The sequence below is a fragment of the Nycticebus coucang genome, chromosome 10, assembly GCF_027406575.1.
Source record: "Nycticebus coucang isolate mNycCou1 chromosome 10, mNycCou1.pri, whole genome shotgun sequence".
NCBI lineage: Eukaryota > Metazoa > Chordata > Mammalia > Primates > Lorisidae > Nycticebus > Nycticebus coucang.
The window spans coordinates 98,854,177-98,879,326 of NC_069789.1; the positions used below are offsets into that span (position 1 = coordinate 98,854,177).

General features: G+C 41.8%; 1 protein-coding gene across 3 annotated transcripts in view; it reads right to left on the reverse strand.

The window, feature by feature from the left end:
* Positions 1-25,150, reverse strand: part of NOS1AP (nitric oxide synthase 1 adaptor protein) — a 318,633-nt gene that overhangs the window by 268,139 nt on the left and 25,344 nt on the right. The window lies entirely within an intron of this gene.

The window sequence follows — 25,150 nt, forward strand, 5'->3', positions numbered from 1 at the left end:
TCTTCAGAGGACAATTCTAGGTAATTTTAGATTTCTCTATAAATCCCCTTATCTGACAAGAATAGCTTTTGATACTTTTCAATGCCTCAAAGAGAGATTCCTTAGCCCTGGCTGGTAAGTGCTCTGAGATCCAACAGAAAGTGAGAGCTGCATAAAGAATTACAGAGATTATCATAGGAATTTTTAATACAGGAAGAAGAAAAAGCTATGCAAGCAGGTTCCTAATACTTCTCTGAAACTGACTGAACATACTTCTTGTTGGCAACTTTTAAATAAAAAATGAACAGCAGCAGTACAAGTCCTTTGCTTACATTTAGCCAATTTTTTTTGTTTTGTTTTGTTTTTGGCTTTTGTAGAATGCAAAGTAAACCCAATATAGATTTCAGGTTTCCCTAAACAGAAGCTGAAAGCAGGGGCATCCCATATAGTTCTTGGGGAAACACAGACGCACGGGCTCAATGCCTGCATCCTCATGCCTGTGCAGTAAATCCTCCCCTATTAATCAAGGTCTATACCACCCGTGTCGGACGCTGTGCTCCCAGACCCCATTTCCCCACCAGAGGAAGGTAAAGACCTCTCTGGAATGGCTGGGGGCCTCTCTCCAGAGCTCCCGCTGCTGCACCCCCTGGGCTCCTGGAATAGTTCCCATCCACAGACCCCAAAAGCCTCTATTCTGGTTACTACGACAGGAAAGTGTCTCAGTTTCTAGATTGTTCTTGAAAAGGAAAATATCTGAAAGGCCAAGAAATTAGTATCTCTACCTCCCAAAATGCAGCAGATAAAAACAAATTCCCAACTAGCTCTGACACCACTTGTCATGTTGTCAAGACAAGTGGCTCTTATCAAGCAGTCCTAGAACTCTCCATCAGCTTTCTCCCAGGGGCTGTAGGCTTCCTGAAATGATATGCTAAATTCCCAGCTTATGAGTTTTCTGAGGCACAGAGTCCATTACTCAAAAGAACTCAGCATCCTCTCAAAGGAGATGCCTGACTCCCCCCTACCTCCATCCTCGTCTCGTGCACAGCCCTGGGGACACAATGGGAGCCTGGTAAATAAAATATCAACTAATATACCCATTCAAAAAAACAGTGGCTATACATAAGGGACTTGCAAATATTGATAAATCATGCAGGAAAAACAGGGGCCAGGGTGTTTGTTTGGTTTTGGTTTTTTTGGCCGGGGCTGGGTTTGAACCCACCACCTCCGGCATATGGGACCAGCGCCCTACTCCTTGAGCCTCAGGCGCCGCCCATGGGGCCAGGGTGTTTTTGTTGTTTTTATGAAAGGTTGAGCATACTATTAGCCTGACAAAGCACTCCCTAAGTCATTGGTACTGACGAAACATTTCACCATCTTTGTATCTTCACTTAACAGCATTGTGAATGACAATAAGATGTGTTCCATGCCTAGAGGATACAATAAATGCTCACTGACTGATGTAAGAAAGTGAACGCAAAAGACAGGAATGGGGATGTGTCCATCATCAGATGGCCAAAAGCCACAAAGGTCTCCAAGGCTCCCAGGAGACAGTAGAAGCCCCGTGGGTCCCAATACATGCATGTGCACACACACACCCAGAGCCAGGCCTCTTTTCCTAGGTAGAGCATTCCCGAAAGAGCTAGAGGAGACAGACCCACAACTGCTCTTAGCAGAAAAGAGAACTAAAGGGCATCTAGCTGCAGCCTGACAAGGTGCATCCAGGCCACCAGCCCCCTTTCATTTCAGGAAACACAGTAACACATTCGCTCATCACTGGGCCACCAGCACACGTGGAAGGCAAGGGGGTGGGAGGCCTGCGGTCCCAGCTGAAACTGGCTGGGAGCCCTGAGTCCTGTCTCCAGGGCCCACGGCGTGTCCCTCGGCTTCCTGTGTCCCCCACCTCCCTTCCTCTCAAACAAAGAGGATGATAGCTAGGGTACCTGAGTTCCTGTCCCCCTGTCTAGAGAGAGAAAAACCAGTGGCAAATTATCCAGCAAGAATTCACCAGTTTAAAAAAAAAAAAAAACAAAAGAGAAGGAATTACTAAGCAATACGAACATGTCAGACACAGGCTGCAATCCATTAAGCAGCAGCAACTAAATCCACACACAAATCTAGTTGCTATCACCCATCATTAATCTGATAAAGGCAAGACCAATGTATGAAAACCCATAATATGGGGAGAGACAGCCAATGCAAACAGAACAAAATGCATAAAATGAGCCCCTGTTCCCAGGAAACTGAAGCGGCTTTTCTGATTATTAGATGATGCCCTAGAAAATGGATGAATGCCGTCCACAGGGGTACTTTTAACTCCTTTCTTACTCCCTAGTGCCCTGGTATATATATCTGCAAGAAGCTTCCTGAGAGCTCAAGTAACTTAAGAAATGAAATGGCTTTAACTTTGATTCAGACAATGGAACAAAGGCTGCCTTCTGGTCAAAGCAGATGAAATATATGCTTACCCACCCCGGCAAAAAGATTACAGATCTATGCTATGTAGGAACATCAAAGAATATTGGAGGGAAGGGTCACTGAAGAGATTGTACTTGTTGAAGAAGATGCTACTGCTGAGAAAGGGGCGCAGGAGAGCAAAGTTAACCTTGTATCGGACACAGTAACTTCCAAGACACCCAGCCAACCTGAATCTGCACCAAAATCATACATCAGAACGCTGCTCTGTTCAGAAACTGTACCTATCTTCTGCATGCCCATCTGTGCCATCCCTGTGTCACCTCTGAACATAAATATATATATATATATATATATATATTTTTTTTTTTTTTTTTTTTTTTTGAGACAGCCTCAAGCTGTAGCCCTGGGTAGAGTGCTGTGGCGTCACAGCTCATAGCAACCTCCAACTCCTGGGCTTAAGCGATTCTCTTTCGTCAGCCTCCAGAATAACTGCGACTACAGGCACCCGCCACAATGCCCAGCTATTTTTTGGCAGTAGTTGTCATTGCTGTTTGGCAAGTCTGGGATGGATTTGAACCTGCTGGCTCTGGTGTATGTGGCTGGCACCTGAGTCGCTTGAGCTACAGGTGCTGAGCCGCGCAAATATATTTTTGAAAGAAAAACTCAAAGCCTCCACAGTTGTCCCTAAAAAGTCCTGATTCCAATGTAACATACTATGAATCTATCATATTAAGCTACCAAGTTATCTAAGATCTTTCCCAGCTGTAGTTTGAAGTATTATAAATACAGGACCTAAATAATGCAGAGCACAAAGGAAGCAGTGGATAAAGTCAATACCTGGGTATGATGGATCCCAAGACAGACAAAAGAAGAAACTCTAGAAGGGAAGGGAGAAAGCACACAAGAATCCACACCCCATGGATGGGATCAGCTGCCCATGCCAGTTTACAGGGGAGGAGCCCATTCTGGAAGCAGGAGTCAAGACAGGATGAGGGATCTCCCACTGGGCATCAAGACACAGCCAACCTGAAATGAGGCTGATGCAGCGCAGTCTCAGGAGTCAGGACGGCAGAGGAAGACGGCCACACAGTCTGCACACAGAGCCACTGCCCAGCTGCCAGGGCAGTTGATGTGGGTATGACAGCAGGTCCCACACTTCAGAGGTCAGGGGCTCAGCTTCCACAAGGCTGAACCTACATCTTTTTATTTTTTACTTGTATACATTCAGGGACACAAGTGCAATTTCATTTTGTCAACACATCGCGTTAAAGTGAAGTCAGGGCGTTCGGTGCCCCCATCACTGCAGCAATGCACCTTGTCCTCTGAGCCTAGACCAGGTAAAGGAGATGACACATTCGGAGACAGCAATTTGAATATCCTTTTGATAAAGGTCAATTTCAATTTCTAGATCCTCTACTCACCAACCTTCTACCTTGTGTATCCGACATCCTGAGAGGACTCAGGACCTAGGGAGATGTGTCCTGCACAGACACCAGTACAAATTCTCAGAATTTAAAAACTGCATACTTCCCATTATAATTTGATGAAATGGCAATCTTGGTAATAATTTGGTTTAAGTCCATTATTCAGAGACTGAACACTCCCAGGATAACTGACCTTCTGAGTTCATTCTCTCCCTCCCTCCCATCAATTTCCCAGCTGAATCCAATACTTTATGGCTGAGTTGCTTTAGCAGCCTCCAAATTGCCCTCAATCTCCCACTCTAGTATTTTTCAAACCTTAATACAGAAAGAAATCACTTGGGAATCTTGATAAATTGCATGTTACATTCACGGGGTCTGGAAGGGGCCTTTGAGTCTGTACTTCTAACAAATGCTGCAATGATACTTCCTGCTGGTCTGCAAGCCACACCCTGAGAAGCAAATATCTGACCATCCCAAATGATCATCTCAGACCACTGGCCTTGCAAGGACCTCGTCACAAAACTTACAATTATTCCCACCACAGGTGACCCATACTCCAAACATCAGTTTCTTATCCCTTTTCTTAATAGAGAGCCTGAGGCTCAAACAGGTGTCTGTTTCCCATCATCACACAGCTAGAAAGTCATTATTTGAACTCAGAAAGTAACCAACTAATTTTAGCATCCTCCCTTATTTTCCTCAGCACACTTACACTCTCTGACATCAGCTGGTTTAATCTGTACAGTTGTTAATCACTGGTCTCCTTACTCGGCCTCTACCCGCCCCTCCACACCCGGGCCAGTCTGCAAAGCTCCACCAGAGTAGAATATGTCCATCCTGTTCATGGCTGTATTCCCAGTACCTGGAACAACGCCCAGCTCACTCAATAATCTGTTGAGTGAACAAACAAACAAACAAAAAAATGAAGCTAGTTGTCTTTTTTTCTTCCTTGAGGAGATATAAGAGATCTAACAAGAATCTTAGTCATTCTGGGACCTGGAGTCAGTGGGTCACTATGACCCAACAGTCATGGGTCACTGTTTATTGAGAAGCCACTTAGCAGTCTTATAGTACTTAAACCACCAGAGAACAAGTACAACGCAAGACACCACCCCAACCCTGCAAGAACCTCCAACTTAGTCATGGGGAAAGGTTACAGACACACAAAGGATGACTCAAGCATAATTAGGAAACAGAAAATGCATATGACAAAGTCCAGGTATGCCATGATGCCCTTGGTGGGCAGGTCTGAGCGAAGATCAGGGGGATAGATTTTAGTCCTTATAAGTATGTCCCAGCAGGGAAACTTACTCAAGGATCAGGTATCCCAGGCTGTTCCCAAAATTAATTTTCAAACAAAGACAGATTATCAGACATGATATTTTTTATATGTCAGTTTGGTTACAGTCTTCAATTATCCAAACACTAATCAAAGTGTTGCTGTGAAAGTATTTTATAGATGAGATTAAGGTCTATGATCCGTTGACTTTCTTAAAATATGGGAGATTATCCAAGATAGAGTGGATGGGTTTGATTTAATCAGTCAAAAGGCTTTCAGGACAGGGCTGAGGCTCTCCGGAAAAAGAAACTGCCTGTGGACAGCAGCTTCCGTCTGTGCCTGGGAGTTCCAGCAGGACATGACAGCTTGCCCAACAGATGTGGGGCTTGTCTACAAGCTCCCATGATTGCATAAGCCAGGTGCAATAAGTCTCTCTCTATATCCCCTGCTGTTCTGTCTCTCTGCCTGAACCCTAACTGATATACCAGCTAAGCAGGATGATCTTGTCCCGCTAGAGAATGACATGGCCTCTTCCAACACTAGGGTTTTATGATGAAAGACACCACAGTTCTTCCCAAATTTAAGTGTTTATGAGCCAGACACTATGCCACCTTAAACTATATTTACCCCCCAATGGGAGAATGAGAAACATTATTGTTGTGTTTTTCCATTTGGGTTTTCAAACTCTCTGTAATGACACTACCTTTAGGATCATTAAAAAAATTAATTTTAATTCTCTCACCTAGGAAGGGTGCCCAAGAGCAACTAGAGTCAGGTGCCCTACCTCCTAAGAGGTAAAGGATGGATGGGGGAGAGGAAGTGCCCTCCGCGGCAGCTTGAAACTCCACCACATTCTACTATGGGGCTACCAGTACCCCACGTGAGCACCAGACACACTTCTGCAGGCTTGATGCATGGATGTCCTGACAACCCAAGTCATGCCTGGACTGCCTCCAGTCCTACTCAAACTGCTACGCTCTCTAGAAGAGCCAGCATCCCCCACCATCTGCTTGCTGCCAGCCTCAAGCTCTACCCCCCAATCCTGACACACAAGGTCAGCAGGAGGAAAAGTGTAGGCCTTCCCTCACCCTCCTCTCTAGGGACCAAAAATCCTCATCCCTGATGATCCTGCCCACTTGCCTCCTTCGCTGACCCCTATCCTTACCATCCCCTCTACGTGATACACCCACCAACCCAATAAAACTATTCAGAGAAGCAGCCCAGAACTGCAGACAAAGCAGACACAGAAGACACAGTGAAGGAGCCGCAGTCTTCAGGAGGATATTTCATCTCTCTGAATGCCCATATCTTTTTATTGGAGATTATAGCAACTCCCTAGAGAGTTTCTATAAAGAATACAAAATATGCAAACAGGTACTATTATGCCCTTGACATGCTGACATTGCTAATATGCTGTCTATGGAATATTCATGTCTGTATTTGAGGCAGTTCTTAGGGCAAATGATTTCACCAAAGCAGTAAGAGTGGGTGGAACACACACAGCCCTTTTCCAGAAGTGACAGCTTCACACTAACAGAATTATTCAATAATCTATAGGATGTCCATCTTTTAAATGTGCATCCTGAAAGAATGTCTTAGATTTTAAGCTCTGAAAAGTCACAGCCTGTCTAAAAGTCTAGCGATGTTCCTGATGGTGCAAAGAACAGGCAAAGAATGCTTTTGAATAATCTAGAAGCAGGATGGGCCCTCCAGAGAGCCACTGGTCTAAACCCTTCAACTTGTTTACAAATAGACCAACGGGAACCCAAATGGTTTGGAAGAGAAGGCCAAGGTTGTCAGTCAAAACCCAGTGACAAAGGAAGCAGAACCTGGAGCCAACTTTCGTGAACATTCCACTAGAGGCTAAGATGCTCTTAACATGAGATGTCAACTCAAGCCTTCCTTTCCCAGGCTTTTGCCGGCTTCCACAGACACTATATTGTACCTGTTTGCTATGCCAAGTCAAAATTTTAAAGTACAGCAAGTCTTCAGAGAATACAACTAGTTCCCAGCCATGAGAGAGGGAGGCAGGCTGATAACAAGGAGGCAGCTCTGAGAAGTGTGATTACAGACAGATGGTGCCAGTTAGCTAGAAAATCTAGAGTTGCATTAAATAAGGCACCACTAAAAATAATAGGGAACCCAGTGACCTCATGCTACAAGAGAAACCGAGAAGAGTCAGGGAACGAGGGAACCCTGGCCCGGACCATGAAGGGACAGGAACACAATGTGGGCTTGCATCAATCTCTTCATAAATTGCTACCAACCACCATCACCATGATGGCTTCCCCAGCAACAAGGCCCCACAGGTGGGGAGGATCACAGAGATCACGTAATTCAATTCCAGGCGGCCTTGACCCATCTCTGCAACCCTCCTGACACAGGGCAGTGTGGCTTCTCAACAGCTGTGAGGGAATGCATCAGCATCCAAAGACCCTTATTCCATTTTTTTTGGCCAGAAGTGTCCTCCTTATATTTGGCAGACATCAATCTTTGTACGTCATCCATCAGGAAAGCCTGTGACTGCAGCAACTTTTCTGGCAATCAAGCCACACTACTGATTTTGCTTCCATTTGATGTCATTTAAGACTACAGATTTGTTGTCAAACATGCCATCAAGCCAAGTCTCCATTTATACCCGTCCAACTGGTTTTGAGACTACAGAGCCAATGGTCTTGGAGAAATGTGTTATTCCTCGGGGATGGAGTTTCTCAGAATTGAGTCCTGGCCAAAGCAGGTAAATTGCTTAAACTCAGGAGTTTGAGAGCAAGAGTGAGCAAGAGTGAGACCCCATTTCTACTAAAAGTAGAAAAATTAGCCAGGCATTACCACTACTGCCTGTAGTCCCAGTACTCGGGAGGCTGAGGCAAGGGGATCGCTTAAGCCTAAGAGTTTGAGGTTGCTGTGAGCTATGACACCATGGCACTCTATGTAGGGAGAAAAAAAAAGTACTGTCACAAGTCTATGAAGCTCTCTCCCAGGCTCAGAGGCAGTATCCTCACCCCAACCATGCCTGGGTCCCCAGGAGGCTGGAATGAGGGCATGGGAAGCTCACTGCAAATCCATCCTCACTACTGGATGGGCAACCTCTGCCTCTCCAATGGCTTCCATATTCTCTCCCATATTCTTTCTGTTACCCAAAGATATTAAGCCACTTGGAATTACAAGACCTTTCATTTCCATTTGTTCTTCTAACTTCAGAGAAGCCCCATGAACAGCCTAAAGCAACCCAGACACACACCCCAGACACTCTGTCACATTACTCAGTTTTACTTCCTACAAACCACTCATTATTGCCTAAAAATATCTTGTTTACTGTCTGTCTCACTCACTCACTCACTCTATGTTGTTTAAGGACAAGAGATTATATCAGTCTCATTCACAGCTATTTCTCCAGTGTCTCAAACAGTACCTTCCATGAAGTAGATGTTCAGTAAACACCTGCTAATTGAATGGATGAACCCCAGTGAGTGACTTAATGACTATGGCTCAGGCCCTGGCATCAGTCATTCCTGGATCCAAATACTGACTCTGCTGGTTATTAATACTGTTACCTCATGAAAGTATATAATCTTACTCAAGGTCACACAGGCAATACAATTTTAATATATACGCCATAGGATTTTTGTGAGAATTGAACTTTTTCTTTTTTTGAGACAGTCTCACTTTGTCGCCCTCAGTAGAGTGGCCGTGGCGTCACAGCTCACAACAACCTCCAACTCTTGGGCTTAAGCAATTCTCTTGCCTCAGCCTCCCAAGTAGCTGGGACTACAGGTGCCCACCACAATACTTGGCTATTTTTAGAGATGAGGTCTTGCTGTGGCTCAGGCTTGTCTTGAACTTGTGAGCTCAGTCAATCCACCGGCCTCAGCCTCCCAGAATGCTAGGATTATGGGTGTGAGTCACCACACCTAGCCATAACTTTATTATTTTTAAATCTTAGCAGGACTCAAGTTTTTAAACATGCCTGATACACAGTAAGTACTAATTGACAAAAGCAGGAACTGTTACTTCATGGTGGTGACACTGATGATGACAACCGCATATGCCACACCATGATGGGTCACTGGCGATTCATCACCTAAAGATATCACGTTACTATTTTCAACTTCCAGTAAAAGAGGCAACATGGCAAAGTGGAGATAGTAAGGAGTTCAAAGTCAGAAGACCCTGACTTCCACTCCATCACTGAGAATAGCAGGTGGGATGAGATGAAACAAATGAGACAGTATATTTATGTGAAATATACTTTCTAAACTCTGATGCACTAAATTTACAAGCATTATCAATATTGAAAATGCCTTGTCGACAGGGAGGAGGATGTGTGGAGGGAGTGTACTTGGTGGGACCACATCTACAATGCATCTTACAAAGGTACACGTGAAATTTACTAGGTGTAGAATATAAATGCCTTAACACAATAACTAAGAAAACGCCATGAAGGCTATGTTAACCAGTCTGATGAAAATATTTCAAGTTGTATATAAAACCAGCACATTGTACCCCATGATTGCATTAATGTACACAGCTGTGATTTAATTTAAAAAAAAAAAAAACAAAGAAAATGTCCTTGTCCACAATGTAATATTCTTCGAACCCAGAGGCTGTGTTCATTTCCTTGGGCACAGTAAAAGTTATTTGGGCTGGGCATGGTGGCTCAGGCCTATAATACTAGCACTTTAGGAGGCCGAGACAGGAGGATGAGTGTTCTGTTTCCCTGTAAGAATAAAAGTGTATGTAATTATACTAGGTATTGCCCATTCCTCCACATAAATAGGCATTACGCTATTTTGCATCCCCCCCCAGCAAATGAGAATGTCTGTAACTATTTCCCGACAGCCTTGCCAACAGAGTTGTGGTCAAAGTCTTGGAATTTTGCCCATCTAATAAGTGAGAAATGCTATTTTGGTGGAATATGCATTACTCTATAAGTTGAGCATTTTTTCATATGGTTATTCACCATGTGTGGTAATAATTCTTCATGTTTCTGGTTTTAAGTTCAAGGGTCTATTGTTGAATGGTTGAAGAAAGGACAAACATCAGGAAGAGAGAAGATAAGAAACATTTAAGGTGGTCTAGTGGTGAAAACAGCCATGAAAAGCAAAGGATACCAGCTTGAAATAGTAAGAAAATAAGAGTTGTAAAACGATACCATTTACTATAGCAACCAAAACTATAAGGCAACTACAAATCAACCCAATGAAAGGCATTTACAAATTTAAATTTAGAAACTGTAATGTCTCTATGCCAGCTGCCGTGGCTCGCACCTGTAATCCTAGCATTACGGGAGGCCAAGGCGGTGGATTACTTGAGCTCATGAGTTTGAGACCACCCGGAGCAAGAGCAAGACCTTGTCTCTAAAAACAGCTGGGCATTGTGGTGGGCACCTGTAGTCCCAGCTACTCAGGAGACTGACGCAAGAGAATTGCTTGAGTCCAAGAGTTTGAGGTTGCTGTGAGCTATGACACCAGGGCAGGTGACAAAGTGAGACTGTCTCAAAAAAAGAAAAGAAAAAGAAACGATAAAGTCTCATTAAAAAGACATTCATAATGACCTAAATAAAGAGATAAAGCCATATTTATGAACTAAAAGACTAAATATCATAAAAATGTTAATAATCTCCAAAATCATTCTATAAATTTAATCTAATTATGATTAAAAATCTCAACCCAAAATGACAAATCAGTATAGAAAAAAACCTAATATAAAAATTTCTATTTTACTTATGTTTTTTAATTTCGCATTATTACAGGAGTCCAACTGTCTTGGTTCTGTGAATGCTTTTGTACAGTTTGAGTCAAAGCTGTAACTGTGCCCCTCACCCAGAGAGTGTGCATTATACCTGTCAGGTGTGAATCTACCCCTCCCACTGTGCCTCCTTCCACTGCTTGCTTTCCCTTGAGTTTTATTACCAAACTGCTTCTGAGTGTTGATCAATTAGTTCTAATTTAATAGTGAGTATAAACTGATTCTAAAACTAATATGAAAGAGCAAAGGTGCAAGACTATCCAAGAACACAAGGTTGGAAATCATCCTGCTAGATTATTAGACTTCTAACAGAGCTATAATAATTAAGATAGAACTTCTGAAGGAAAGACAGGTCAACAGAACACACCTTGAACTAGATTCCACACATGGAGACACCTGACACATGACACAAGTGGTGAATGAACAGACCAAAATGGTTCCAGGACAACAGGTTATCTATACAGAGAAAAAGTTAAACTCCTATTTCAAACCATCCATAAAAATAGATTCCAGATCCAAATGTGAAAGGCAAAGCTTTAAACATACAGAAGAGCACCATTCTGATCACAGATGACAGAAAATTTTTGAAAGAGACAAAGAAAAAAAAAATGAAAAGGAAAAGCCAGGCATTTTACATTAAAATCTAAAACTTATATATGTCAGAAGATACCAAAAAGATAGCAAAGTGGAGGATGTGCTCAGCCTACAGCCCTACAGTTCCGCTCCTAGGTATGTAGCCTAACAAACGCACAACCGTGCTGTGCTTTTGGTGACTTGGAGAGTGGCACAATGATGTTCAGTGCAACAGTCTAATAGTGAAAAACTAGAAACAACTTCAATACCAATCAACAAAATAGACAAACTGTGGTATAGCCATACAGTGGAAGGCTACTTAGCAATGAAAATGAAAGAATATGGGTGAATTTCAAAAACATACTGTTAGGTGGGGAAAAAAGCAAAGAATAAAAGAACAGACACAGTATTATACCATTAAATAAAATTTTAAAACATGGCAAACAATACTATAAAATGTTCATGGATATATACATGTTTTTTTTAAAAACACAGAAATAGTATGCATATGGGAAGACTAAAACAACAAATTCAAGGTAGTGCTGATTTTAGGGAAAAGAAAAGGAAGAGAATGAAAACCCAGGAAACTTCGATTATACATATTGTTTCTTGAATCTGGGTGACAAATACCAACATGATCTTTGTATGTTTGTATGTCTGAAATACTTCATCATTTTTAAAAATTAAATTCACTCCAGGAGGATTGCTGGTAGTTCAGTTAAATAAAACTACACTGGAAAACACTGGTTCAAAGGAGTCTTCTAACAATTACAGCCATCTCTAAACACACCTGCTGACACAGACAGTAAGAATTTTCTTAACACTGGTGTTAAACAGAAGTAGATGCCTTCTATGGAAGATACTATAGAAGAAAGGGCCGTTAATAGACCATTATTTCTCCACCACAGAGCCTACGCTTAGAATACATTTGATTAGGCCAGGCATGGTCGCTCACGCTTTTGTAATTCCAGCACTCCGGAACGCTAAGGCAGGTGGATTCACCGAGCTCAGGAGTTCAAAACCAGCCTAGGCAAAAGTGAAACCTCTTCTCTCCTAAAAAAAAAAATTAAATAAAATACAAAAACTAGTCAGGCGTCATGGCAGGCACCGCTAATCCCACCTACTCAGGAGGCTGAAGCAAGAGGAATCCTTGAACCCAAGAGTTTGAGGTTGCTGTGAGCTATGACACCGTGGCACTCTACCCAGCATGACAGAGTAAGACTCTGCCTAGAACAAAAGAATACACTTGATTACTATTTGTTGAATAATGACATCTTGAAACACATATACTGGAGGCGGAGCAAGATGGCGGCCGAGTAACACCTGCCTTGCATCTGGGCACTGTGACTCTGGGGAGATAGGACTCCAGGCATCACTGGCTGGTGGGATCTGCCTATCATCACCCCTGTGAGGATACAAGGAGTCAGCGAGAGACTTCTAGACCCCAAGAGGAGGACTAAAACAGTGGAGAAACGGCAAGCGGTCATGTGTGTTCAAGCCGTCTAAACCCGCCCACAACTGTAAGTTCAGTAGCAGCAAGACTACCAACCAGAAAGGCCTTACCCGTGAACTGTTTTGGTGTCTTTGGACTTGGCACTCAGTTGAACTGCCTTGGGGATAGCCTGAGCGGGAGTGGGGAGAACTCTGGCCGCTGTCTAGGGCCCCAGTCTGAGCCGCTGAACCAGACGGAGCTAATGGTGTTTGGCTCTGGGTCATAGGCAGCCATTGTGAGCGATCTGCCCCGGCAAGCTCCGCCCTCAGGGTCCCACAGCTAGAATTGGGTGGGAGCCGATAACCCAGCGACGAAGTAGCCTAAGGGCGGGGTCTGAGCCGCCTTGCAGCCCTAACCCTCAGGGGCAGAGTGAGACCGGTTTTGGCACACAGGGTAAGTGGATAGCCACTTCAGCAGTGATTCCAGCGACAAGCACTTTACTGGGAAAGCTTCTGCTCAGCAAGTTTACAAGTTCAAAGTGCCTTTTAAGTGGGCTGAAGAGAGATTTAGGGTGTCTACCTGCTGGGGTTTGAGAAATCAGCAGCCTCCAGTCTTATCAGAACTGTGATTAACATCTCATACCCCAGAAGAGCACGTGTTGCCCAAACAATATTCAATAACATATACATACTGCTTTGTTTTGGGTTGTGTTTTTTGGGGGTTTTTTTGAGTTGGTTGTTTTTTTTGTTTATTTTGATGTTGGTGATGTTTTTTTTGATTTCAACCTTTTCCAAACAGATCCTTTTTCTTTCTCAATTTTCTAGTTTAATTATACTTTCCCATTGCTGCCTTTTTCAAAAACTAGAACTTCATTTTTGCTAGTGTTTCTAGCAAACCGCTATTATTTGCTTTTTCACCCAATTTTATCCCGTAAAGTTTTCTGTTTGCTTATTTTGGTTTGATTTATAGCATTTTTGTCTTTCCTCTCTACTTGGTGGAGGTGGGGTACTGTGTCTGATCAGGTTACCAAAGAGCTGCTGACCTCAAGGGAACCACCCAAATGGGCACCCCCAGAAGGTGGGGTTTTTTTAAGGTTGTGTCAAAGTACCCTACTGTACACCTATATTGCTCTGTCTCCCTCTTTCTGTGCCTCTCTTCTTTTTGTCAATATTCCTTTTACCCACCCCCTCTCCTTTCTCTATTTTTCTTTTTTTTTCTTATCACTCAGTCCTCCTTTCTTTCATCCCTTTTTTGCTCTTCAACCTTCTCACCCTTCTGGTCCTGTAACCCTTACTCCACAGGCATGAGAACTTAAAGAGCAAGAGGAAGTGAAAGGAAAATTAGGGCAAGGAAACAGATAAAAGAAATCACTCATGAGGAAGAATCAGCAGAAAACTCCAGGCAACATGAAGAACCAGTCCAGAACAACCCCGCCAAGGGACCATGAGGTAGCTACTGCAGAGGATTCCACCTATACAGAAATGTTAGGAATGACAGAAAGGGAATTTAGAATACACATGTTGAAAACAATGAAAGAAATGATGGAAACAATGAAGGAAACTGCCAATAAAGTGGAAAATAACCAAAAGGAAATCCAAAAACAGAATCAAATAAGAGATGAATGATATGAAGAATATAAAAAGGACATAGCAGAGCTGAAGGAACTGAAACAGTCAATTAGGGAACTTGAAGATGCAATGGAAAGTATCAGCAACAGGTTAGACCATGCAGAAGAAAGAATTTCAGAGGTAGAAGATAAAGTTCTTGAGATAACTCAGATAGTAAAAGAGGCAGAAAAGAAGAGAGAGAAAGCAGAACGTTCACTGTCAGAATTATGGGACTATATGAAGCGTTCCAACATACGAGTTACAGGAATCCCAGAAGGGGAAGAAGAATGCCCCAGAGGAATGGAAGCCATACTAGAGAATATTACAAAAGAAAATTTCCCAAATATCACCAAAGATTCTGACACACTGCTTTCAGAGGGCTATCGAACGCCAGGTCACCTCAACTCTAACCGAGCTTCTCCAAGACACATTGTGATGAACCTGTCCAAAGTCAAGACAAAAGAAAAGATTCTGCAAGCTGCCAGGAGTAAACGCCAGTTGACCTACAGGGGCAAATCCATCAGAGTGACCGCAGACTTCTCTAATGAAACTTTCCAAGCAAGAAGACAATGGCATCTACCTTTAATCTACTTAAACAGAACAATTTCCAGCCCAGAATTCTGTACCCTGCTAAGCTAAGCTGAAAAATTGATGGAGAAATCAAAACATTTATAGATATACAAACATTGAGGAAATTCGCCACAACAAGACCAGCTCTACAGGAAATACTTCAACCTGTTCTGCACACTGACCACCACAATGGATCAGCAGCAAAGAACTCAGAAATTAAAGGACAGAACCTAACCTCCACACTGATGCAAAAGATAAAACTAAGCAATGGACTCTCACAAAATAAGACGAATAGAAGACTACCACACTTGTCAATTATCTCAATAAATGTTAATGGCTTGAATTCCCCACTGAAGAGACATACATTGGCTGACTGGATTAAAAAACACAAGCCATCCATTTGCTGTCTGCAAGAAACACACCTGGCTTCAAAAGACAAATTAAAGCTCCAAGTCAAGGGTTGGAAGACAATTTTTCAGGCAAATGGAATTCAGAAGAAAAGAGGAGTTGCAATCTTATTTTCAGATACATGTGGATTTAAAGCAACTAAAGTCAAAAAAGACAAAGATGGTCACTTTATATTGGTCAAGGGAAAAATACAACAAGAAGACATTTCAATTCTAAATATTTATGCACCCAATTTAAATGCTGCCAGATTCTTGAAACAGACCTTACTCAGTCTGAGCAATATGATATCTGATAATACCATCATAACAGGGGACTTTAACACTCCTCTTACAGAGCTGGACAGATCCTCTAAACAGAAATTAAACAAAGATATAAGAGATTTTTTTTTTTTTTTTTTTTTGTGGTTTTTGGCCGGGGCTGGGCTCGAACCCGCCACCTCCGGCACATGGGGCCGGCGCCCTACTCCTTGAGCCACAGGTGCCACCCCAAGATATAAGAGATTTAAATGAGACCCTAGAACTGTGCTTGATAGATGCATATAGAACACTCCACCCCAAAGATAAAGAATATACATTCTTCTCATCACCCCATGGAACATTCTCCAAAATTGATCATATCCTGGGACACAAAACAAATATCAAAAGAATTGAAATTTTACCTTGTATCTTCTCAGACCATAAGGCACTAAAGGTGGAATTCAACTCTAACAAAAACGCTTGACCCCACACAAAGGCATGGAAATTAAACAATCTTCTGTTGAGTAACAGATGGGTGCAGGAAGAAATAAAACAGGAAGTCATTAACTTCCTTGAGCATAACAACAGTGAAGACACAAGCTACCAAAACCTGTGGGATACTGCAAAAGCAGTTTTGAGAGGAAAATGCATTGCTTTAGATGCCTACATTCGAAAAACAGAAAGAGAGCGCATCAACAATCTCACAAGAGATCTTATGGAATTGGAAAAAGAACAATCTAAGCCTAAACTCAGTAGAAGAAAAGAAATATCCAAAATCAAATCAGAGATCAATGAAATTGAAAACAAAAGAATCATTCAGAAAATTAATGAAACAAGGAGTTGGTTTTTTGAAAAAATAAAATAGATAAACCATTGGCCAGACTAGCGAGGAATAGAAAAGTAAAATCTCTAGTAACCTCAATCAGAAATGATAAAGGGGAAATAACAACTGATCCCACAGAGATACAAGAGATCATCTCGGAATACTACCAGAAACTCTACACCCAGAAATTTGACAATGTGAAGGAAATGGATCAATATTTGGAATCACACCCTCTCCCTAGACTCAGCCAGAAAGAAATAGAGCTCCTGAACAGACCAATTTCAGATCAAACAAACAATAAAAAAATCTTCCAACCAAAAAATGCCCTGGTCCAGATGGCTTCACACTCCAGAATTCTATCAAACCTTCAAGGAAGAGCTTATTCCTGTACTGCAGAAAGTATTCCAAAAAATTGAGGAAGAAGGAATCTTCCCCAACACATTCTATGAAGCAAACATCAACCTGATCCCAAAACCAGGAAAAGACCCAAACAAAAAGGAGAATTTCAGACCAATCTCACTCATGAATATAGATGCAAAAATTCTCAACAAAATCCTAGCCAATAGATTACAGCTTATCATCAAAAAAGTCATTCATCATGATCAAGTAGGCTTCATCCCAGGGATGCAAGGCTGGTTTAACATACACAAGTCCATAAACGTTATCCACCATATTAACAGAGGCAAAAATAAAGATCACATGGTCCTCTCAATAGATGCAGAAAAAGCATTTGATAAAATCCAGCATCCTTTTCTAATTAGAACACTGAAGAGTATAGGCATAGGTGGCACATTTCTAAAACTGATTGAAGCTATCTATGACAAACCCACAGCCAATATTTTACTGAATGGAGTAAAACTGAAAGCTTTTCCTCTTAGAACTGGAACCAGACAAGGTTGTCCTCTGTCACCTTTACTATTCAACATAGTGCTGGAAGTTCTAGCCAATACAATTAGGCAAAACAAGGAAATAAAAGGAATCCAAATGGGAGCAGAGGTCAAACTCTCCCTCTTTGCTGACGACATGATCTTATACTTAGAGAACCCCAAAGACTCAACCACAAGACTCCTAGAAGTCATCAAAAAATACAGTAATGTTTCAGGATATAAAGTCAATGCCCACAAGTCAGTAGCCTTTGTGTACACCAATAACAGTCAAGATGAGAAGCTAATTAAGGACACAACTCCCTTCACCATAGTTTCAAAGAAAATGGAAATACCTAGGAATATACCTAACAAAGGAGGTGAAGGACCTCTATAAAGAAAATTATGAAATCCTCAGAAAGGAAATAGCAGAGGATATTAACAAATGGAAGAACATACCATACTCATGGCTTGGAAGAATCAACATTGTTAAAATGTCTATACTTCCCAAAGCAATCCACCTATTCAATGCCATTCCTATCAAAATACCAACATCGTACTTTCAAGATTTGGAAAAAATGTTTCTGCGTTTTGTATGGAACCGGAAAAAAACCCGTATAGCTAAGGCAGTTCTTAGTAATAAAAATAAAGCTAGGGGCATCAGCATACCAGATTTTAGTCTGTACCACAAAGCCATAGTGCTCAAGACAGCATGGTACTGGCACAAAAACAGACACAGACACTTGGAATCGAATTGAAAACCAAGAAATGAAACTAACATCTTACAACCACCTAATCTTCGATAAACCAAACAAGAACATACCTTGGGGGAAAGACTCCCTATTCAATAAATGGTGTTGGGAGAACTGGATGTCTACATGTAAAAGACTGAAACTGGACCCACACCTTTCCCCACTCACAAAAATTGATTCAAGATAGATAAAGGACTTCAACTTAAGGCATGAAACAATAAAAACCCTCCAGGAAAGCACAGGAAAAACACTGGAAGATATTGGCCTGGGGAAAGACTTCCTGAAGAAGACTGCCATGGCAATTGCAACAACAACAAAAATAAACAAATGGGACTTCATTAAACTGAAAAGCTTCTGTACAGCTAAGGAGACAATAACCAAAGCAAAGAGACAACCTACACAATGGGAAAGGATATTTGCATATTTTCAATCAGATAAAAGCTTGATAACTGGCGGCGCCTGTGGCTCAGTGAGTAGGGCGCCGGCCCCATATGCCGAGGGTGGCGGGTTCAAACCCAGCCCCGGCCAAATTGCAACAAAAAAATAGCCGGGCGTTGTGGCAGGCGCCTGTAGTCCCAGCTGCTCGGGAGGCTGAGGCAAGAGAATCATGTAAGCCCAAGAGTTAGAGGTTGCTGTGAGCTGTGTGATGCCACGGCACTCTACCTGAGGGCGGTATGTGAGACTCTGTCTCTACAAAAAAAAAAAAAATTTAAAAAAAAAAAAAAAAGCTTGATAACTATGATCTATAGAGAACTCAAATTAATCCACATGAAAAAAGCCAACAATCCCATATGGACAAGAGACATGAATAGAACTTTCTCTAAAGATGACAGACGAATGGCTAACAAACACATGAAAAAATGTTCATCATCTCTATTTATTAGAGAAATGCAAATCAAAACAACCCTGAGATATCATCTAACCCCAGTGAGAATGGCCCACATCACAAAATCTCAAAACTGTAGATGCTGGCGTGGATGTGGAGAGAAGGGAACACTTTTACACTGCTGGTGGGACTCCAAACTAGTACAACCTTTCTGGAAGGAAGTATGGAGAAACCTCAAAGCACTCAAGCTAGACCTCCCATTCGATCCTGCAATCCCATTACTGGGCATCTACCCAGAAGGAAAAAAATCCTTTTATCATAAGGACACTTGTACTAGACTGTTTATTGCAGCTCAATTTACAATCGCCAAAATGTGGAAACAGCCTAAATGCCCACCAACCCAGGAATGGATTAACAAGCTGTGGTATATGTATACCATGGAATACTATTCAGCCATTAAAAAAAATGGAGACTTTACATCCTTCGTATTAACCTGGATGGAAGTAGAAGACATTATTCTTAGTAAAGCATCACAAGAATGGAGAAGCATGAATCCTATGTACTCAATTTTGATATGAGGACAATTAATGACAATTAAGGTTATGGGGGGGAAGCAGAAAGAGGGACGGAGGGAGTGGGGTGGGGCCTTGGTGTGTGTCACACTTTATGGGGTCTAGACATGATTGCAAGAGGGACTTTACCTAACAATTGCAATCAGTGTAACCTGGCTTATTGTACCCTCAATGAATCCCCAACAATAAAAAATAAAATAAAATAAAACATATACTGAAAACCTTTTTAAATGCCAGTGGTAGGAAATTGAAAATGAAAGATAACCGTAGCACATAGTAATAAGAACATTAACTTACATTTACAATGAAGATGAAACAGGATGAATTAGAAGATAGCAGACTAGAGAAGAGAGAAAGCAGCCTTAATCAGAGAAACCATCTCTGTTAGACTTGAAGACTTTTCCAATAAATTCATATCATAACTAGCCTTTGAAAGCTGCTATATTTATAGTTTACTCATGTTATTCAAGCTTCACAATAATCATGCAAGGAATAGTTTTATTGCCTTCTATCAATTAAGAAATTGAAGCTGAGAAAGATTAAATGACTTGCCCAATATCTCACAGACAGTTGGTGTCAAGGCTAGTACTAAAACACAGGTCTCCTACGACACCAAATTCCTCCATCTTCCTATGGCACAAGTAACCACACTCACAGAATACTCCATTTTACAGCTGTGTTAACAGTCTAAAATGGTCCCTACAGAACTTGACACATAAGACAAAAGACAATTTTACATTATAAATTAGCTGTGTCAATTACTACAGTCTTTCCCTGTCTCCCGGCTCTCTCTTCTAGAGCCAGTACAGTACTCATATACCCAGCGTGTAAGTCAGGTAGGGTTACTATTACAAAGATACCATAAACTTGGTAGGCTAGACAACAAAAACATAATTCCTTGTGAAGGAATTCCTTCCTTCCTGAAGACTGGGAAGTCCAAGATCGAAGTGCCAGCTGATTCAGCTTCTAGGGAGGGTCCTCTTCCTGGTTACAGACAGACCTGCTTCCTATAAACCTCACAAGCAGAAAGAGAGATCATCTCTCTGTGTCTCATCTTGTAAGGGCACTAATCTCATTCGTGAGGACTCCACCATCATGACCTAATAATTACCTCAGGTCACACTTCCAAATATCACACTCCAGGGATAGGGCTTGACACATGAATTTTAAGAGGACATAAATATTCAGGCAGTACCACCCTGTCTCTAAGTCAATAATCAGTCCCAGTAAGAAATTTGAAAAAAATATGATGCCACACCTCTTAGAATTGTTCCTAATGGCCATAGTGGGCTATGAAAAAAAGAAATTTAGGTCAGACTCACATTCATGCTCCAAAATCTCTGCAGAACCCCACAGAAGAGCACAAATGGACTTAAAACCAACTGCTCTGCCACGCTCCATCTGCCAACCGGAATGTATTTCCAGGAACACCTTAAGGAATGGAAAATGACACACGACTGCCTACTGCTGGCATTACAGCCTGAATGGACAGCAATACCTGTCTCCCCTCCCACATTTTGACAGCTGGACCACAGTTTGGTAAGGGTCATTAGCAGGATAGAAGTCAAGGCTTGGATCCTCTCTGGTCAATCCTAAACTAGCTGAGGGATCTCAGATAAACCACCAAATGTATTCAGAACTGAACTTCAACTAGTATAAAGTCAGAAGATGAAAGCTTCTAAATGTTCAAGAACCTGCCACACGTCCACCTCCCAGCCAGGCTCTGGACTGGCCCAGGGTATGCTACAGACTCAGCTCAGATGCTTAGCAGATGTTTATTGAACCATCCATCCATCACCAAGACTGTGTTTATGGTTAACCCTAACAAGCATGATTAGGGGCTGGCTTTCTAATTCTGTTTTACAGGTTTTGTGGGCTCCAGGGGAAGAATAAATCAAGCAGAAGTTTACCAAGTCTGACTCAGCACACAACATCAACATTTAAATGAGACCAGAGTCTGAAAAACAAGCAAATATCACTCTCCCCACCAGTCTGTCTGTAGTCCCAGCAGGAGATCAGTCTCAGTGGAATTATGAGCATAGGGAAGAAGGATCAGAGAACAAAGCCATGCTTTTGACGCCACCAAGACCATTCCAGTACACAGCGAAGTCCACCTTAAGAGTTAGGCAAGAAAGCACACAAAAGCCCTTGCCTCCTCCAAAGGGGGTAACAACTCAGTGCCACCTGTGATTGAAGAGTTCAGCTGTGTATCCAATTAGCATGGGTCTCACACACAATATGGACACTGTCATCACTGGCTTGGAGGAAGATTAGGAAAGTTACAGACCAGAACTTTGTACTGAGTTCTTGATAAGTCACAGTTCTATTGGGCTTCCAGAAGGAATCTTAGAATCCATCATCTTGGTCACAATCAAGTCCTAGAAACAGAAAATTTGATCATAGGCCCTATTGACACGAACTATTTTGTACTACTGCTTAATTCTTTTCAAGAATGTCCAAAGTATATAGTATCTCTTCCACTACGGGAGAGAAAAAATGCCCAAACACCACCAACCTGATGTCCTCACCAACAAAAATGCTTCCCGCCCGTGAAAAAGCACTCCATCCGCACCTTTGTGGGGATAATTCTGAGAAGTCCACAGCATATACCAACCTTGCACATGCAAACTTCAGTGCACATACAGTGAACACATTCATGCTCCAAGCACTGGGTACACAAGTATGAATCACTACCTTGCATAGCACCTTATCTACATCACATGAACCTTGTAGTCAACAATGTGTTGTTCAAGGTTATATCCCCAATACCTAACATTGTACTAGGGGCTTGCTACTGTACTCAGTAAGCACTTACTGAGTGCATGAATGAAATTCATCATGATCAATCCTGATCATCATCTTATTTTAGCACATTCTCATTTATGTGCTACTCAGGTAAGGGAGATAACTTCCCCAAGAACAGCTCTGAGAGACGGCATGCAACCTACTAGGGCAGTGGTTCTCAACCTTCCTAAGGCCGCAGTCCTTTAATACAGTCGCAACCCACAGATTGAGAACCGCTGTACTAGGGCTCTAGAGCCCCAATTCCACTGGTAACAGCTTTTCATGAGCTAAGAGATGTTAACCTATTTCACAGCTCACACTTCACTTCCCTACTTGTAAGTGGAAATTACAATTACCTTAAAGGATTTAAGGATCAAACACAGTAATTAAAGTGTTTGAGAAACTGCAAAAGAAAATAGGTAGGGACAGGAATGAGAAGAAAAAGAAGCAGTTGAACACTTGCCTTTTCCAGGAGACATTTTTTCTCAGATGGCAAAATATACTTTTCTTGTAGTCGTCCTCATTTATACTATTAACACAGTACTGAAGAAGAAGGGCTTGTAGTGGTGAGTGTAGAAAAAAGTACCCAATCCTTAGCATGTCCTCCGGGAAAGCTTCTCACAATGCACCTTCCTCTCAGAATTCATGGCATATGATGTCGTCCTCAACACACGTAGATGAGTTTGTCTGTCTTTTCATGTATTAGCCCTCTTTCTCCAAACAGATTCATTCAGTGCATACGTAGTGACCACAATTCATGCTCCAAGCTCTGGGTACACAAATAGCTACCTTCTTGTCCAAAGAAACAAAAAGACCACCAAAGGAGAATACATGTTGAGATGAATAAGTATCAATTCATTCAGTTTTCAAACTATTATTTACTACTTAATGATCAAATCCCCATTAAGTACATTAATTCAATGTATTTGTTAATTATGTTAATGTATGTGTGCCAGTATTTTAAGAAACTCCACTAGCTGAAATGCAGAACTTCTTAAAACAAATGAACAGAATGCCTTTCCATTTATTCTAGAAAAGCCCTCTTCACTTTATGATAATATGTTTACTCATTACTCAACAGGGAGGCCAGGGCCTGGGAGCCTGGAATGTAGCATGGAAGAGCTCAGGATTGCCTGCAGTGCCAAGCCTACGCTGGCTTGGGTCAACAGCCTGCAACAAGCCACTTCCATCTCTTTGTACTTCAGTCCCCTCATTTGCAAAAATCACAGAGCTGACTTAGATCCTAAGTCTTACAGGTGGTCTCCGAGGTCCCTTCCAGCTCCAACACTCTGACTCCATATTTGATCCTCCCCATGTATTTCCCAGGCAGTCTCCCTTGCCCCAGCAATGTCCCTTCCCCATTACTTAATGCCCACATACGGGCTGACAGACCAATTAGAGCAAACAGCCAGAGCACAGCAAGACTGCGCAGCACTCCCCGTGCTCCCAGGCTGTGTAAAGTGCCTCTGTCTTTGAGGCGTGGGAGGAGAGAACTTGTGATCTTTCTTCCCTGAGCTGTTCATCAATCTGTTGCTCCAGTGTAACTACACATAAGCAGGATTTATTCATTACTTATCTTGTGTTCTCAAATGTCTATACCTTTTGCTGCTCCATGGGTGGGGGAAGCACCTTTAAAATGTCGGTCAACAATAGGTCACATTGTAATGAAAACGAAAATGATACCTCAATTTTGGGGGAAATGGTGGCAATATATTTACTGGGTCTTTCACAATCCCTGCAAAAAAATAAAGCAACTGAGTAGCAAAATTTAAAACTCATGGAAAACACTCAATAAAATTTGGTGACAAGGTATCCCGTGAGCCCCAAAATACAAGCGGCTAGAGACGAATGACCAATACCCAGCCTGACATTGGTGTCCATGTGGGAGAAAACGAAGGAAAGCAATGATGAACTTGAAAGAGGGGCTTCCACGGAGCCCACAAGGAAAAGTGGAGACCTGCAGCTGGGATGGGAACTGTGGGGGACCCAGTTCTGAAGGGCTGGAGCCCCTAGGAACTCTCAAAACTGACTCGCCAAGACAGGACCCCAACCAAGGAGAAAATGCTGGGAACAGAATCAAAATGTAGCAGAAAAGGCAACAGAGACAAAGGAAAGCCAAGGTTAGGATAAAAGTAGAAGAGGGAAACGGAGCTGCCACATTTTTAAAATCCACATGAAAACAACAGAAGAGGAGCTCTGTGAAGTGAGAAAAGCTACCCAACCCAGACCCCTTTTTAAAATTCAGGAAGAAGTAGTTTACATAAGAATTAACGACAGGAACATAACAAGGCCAAAGCCATAAACATTTCTATTAAAAAACAGAGTAAGGAGCAAAGTAGCATCCTTAGAGATAAGTGACAATGAAAGCACGCCAAAAAGACATTTTAAAAACAGATAAAAATATAACATTTTATAAAACAAGCTAAAAATACTTTGAATTATACAAGACATGGAAGAACAACATACATCAGAATTAGAAAAATTCAGAAATAAAATGACAGAACTCAAGGAAGTATAGGAAGTAAAAAAAGAAAATTATTTTAGAAATGAAAACTAAACTAGAAGACTAGGAAAAAATAACCTAAAAAATGCCTGAAACTTAGGATAATTTTTTAATACAAAAAATATAAAGAGAGAAAAGAGATTTAAAAGTAACAAATTTCTTTTACAGTCACTGCATAACAAACCAGTTTATGACAGATTAAGACGAATCATTTTTTCATTATTTGTATTAATGGGATAAAACAAATACTGAATACTTTTTCTTTTTTTTTTTTTTTTTTTGAGACAGAGTCTCACTCTGTCAGCCTGGGTAGAATGCTCTGCCATCACAGCTCACACCAACCCTCAAACTCTTGG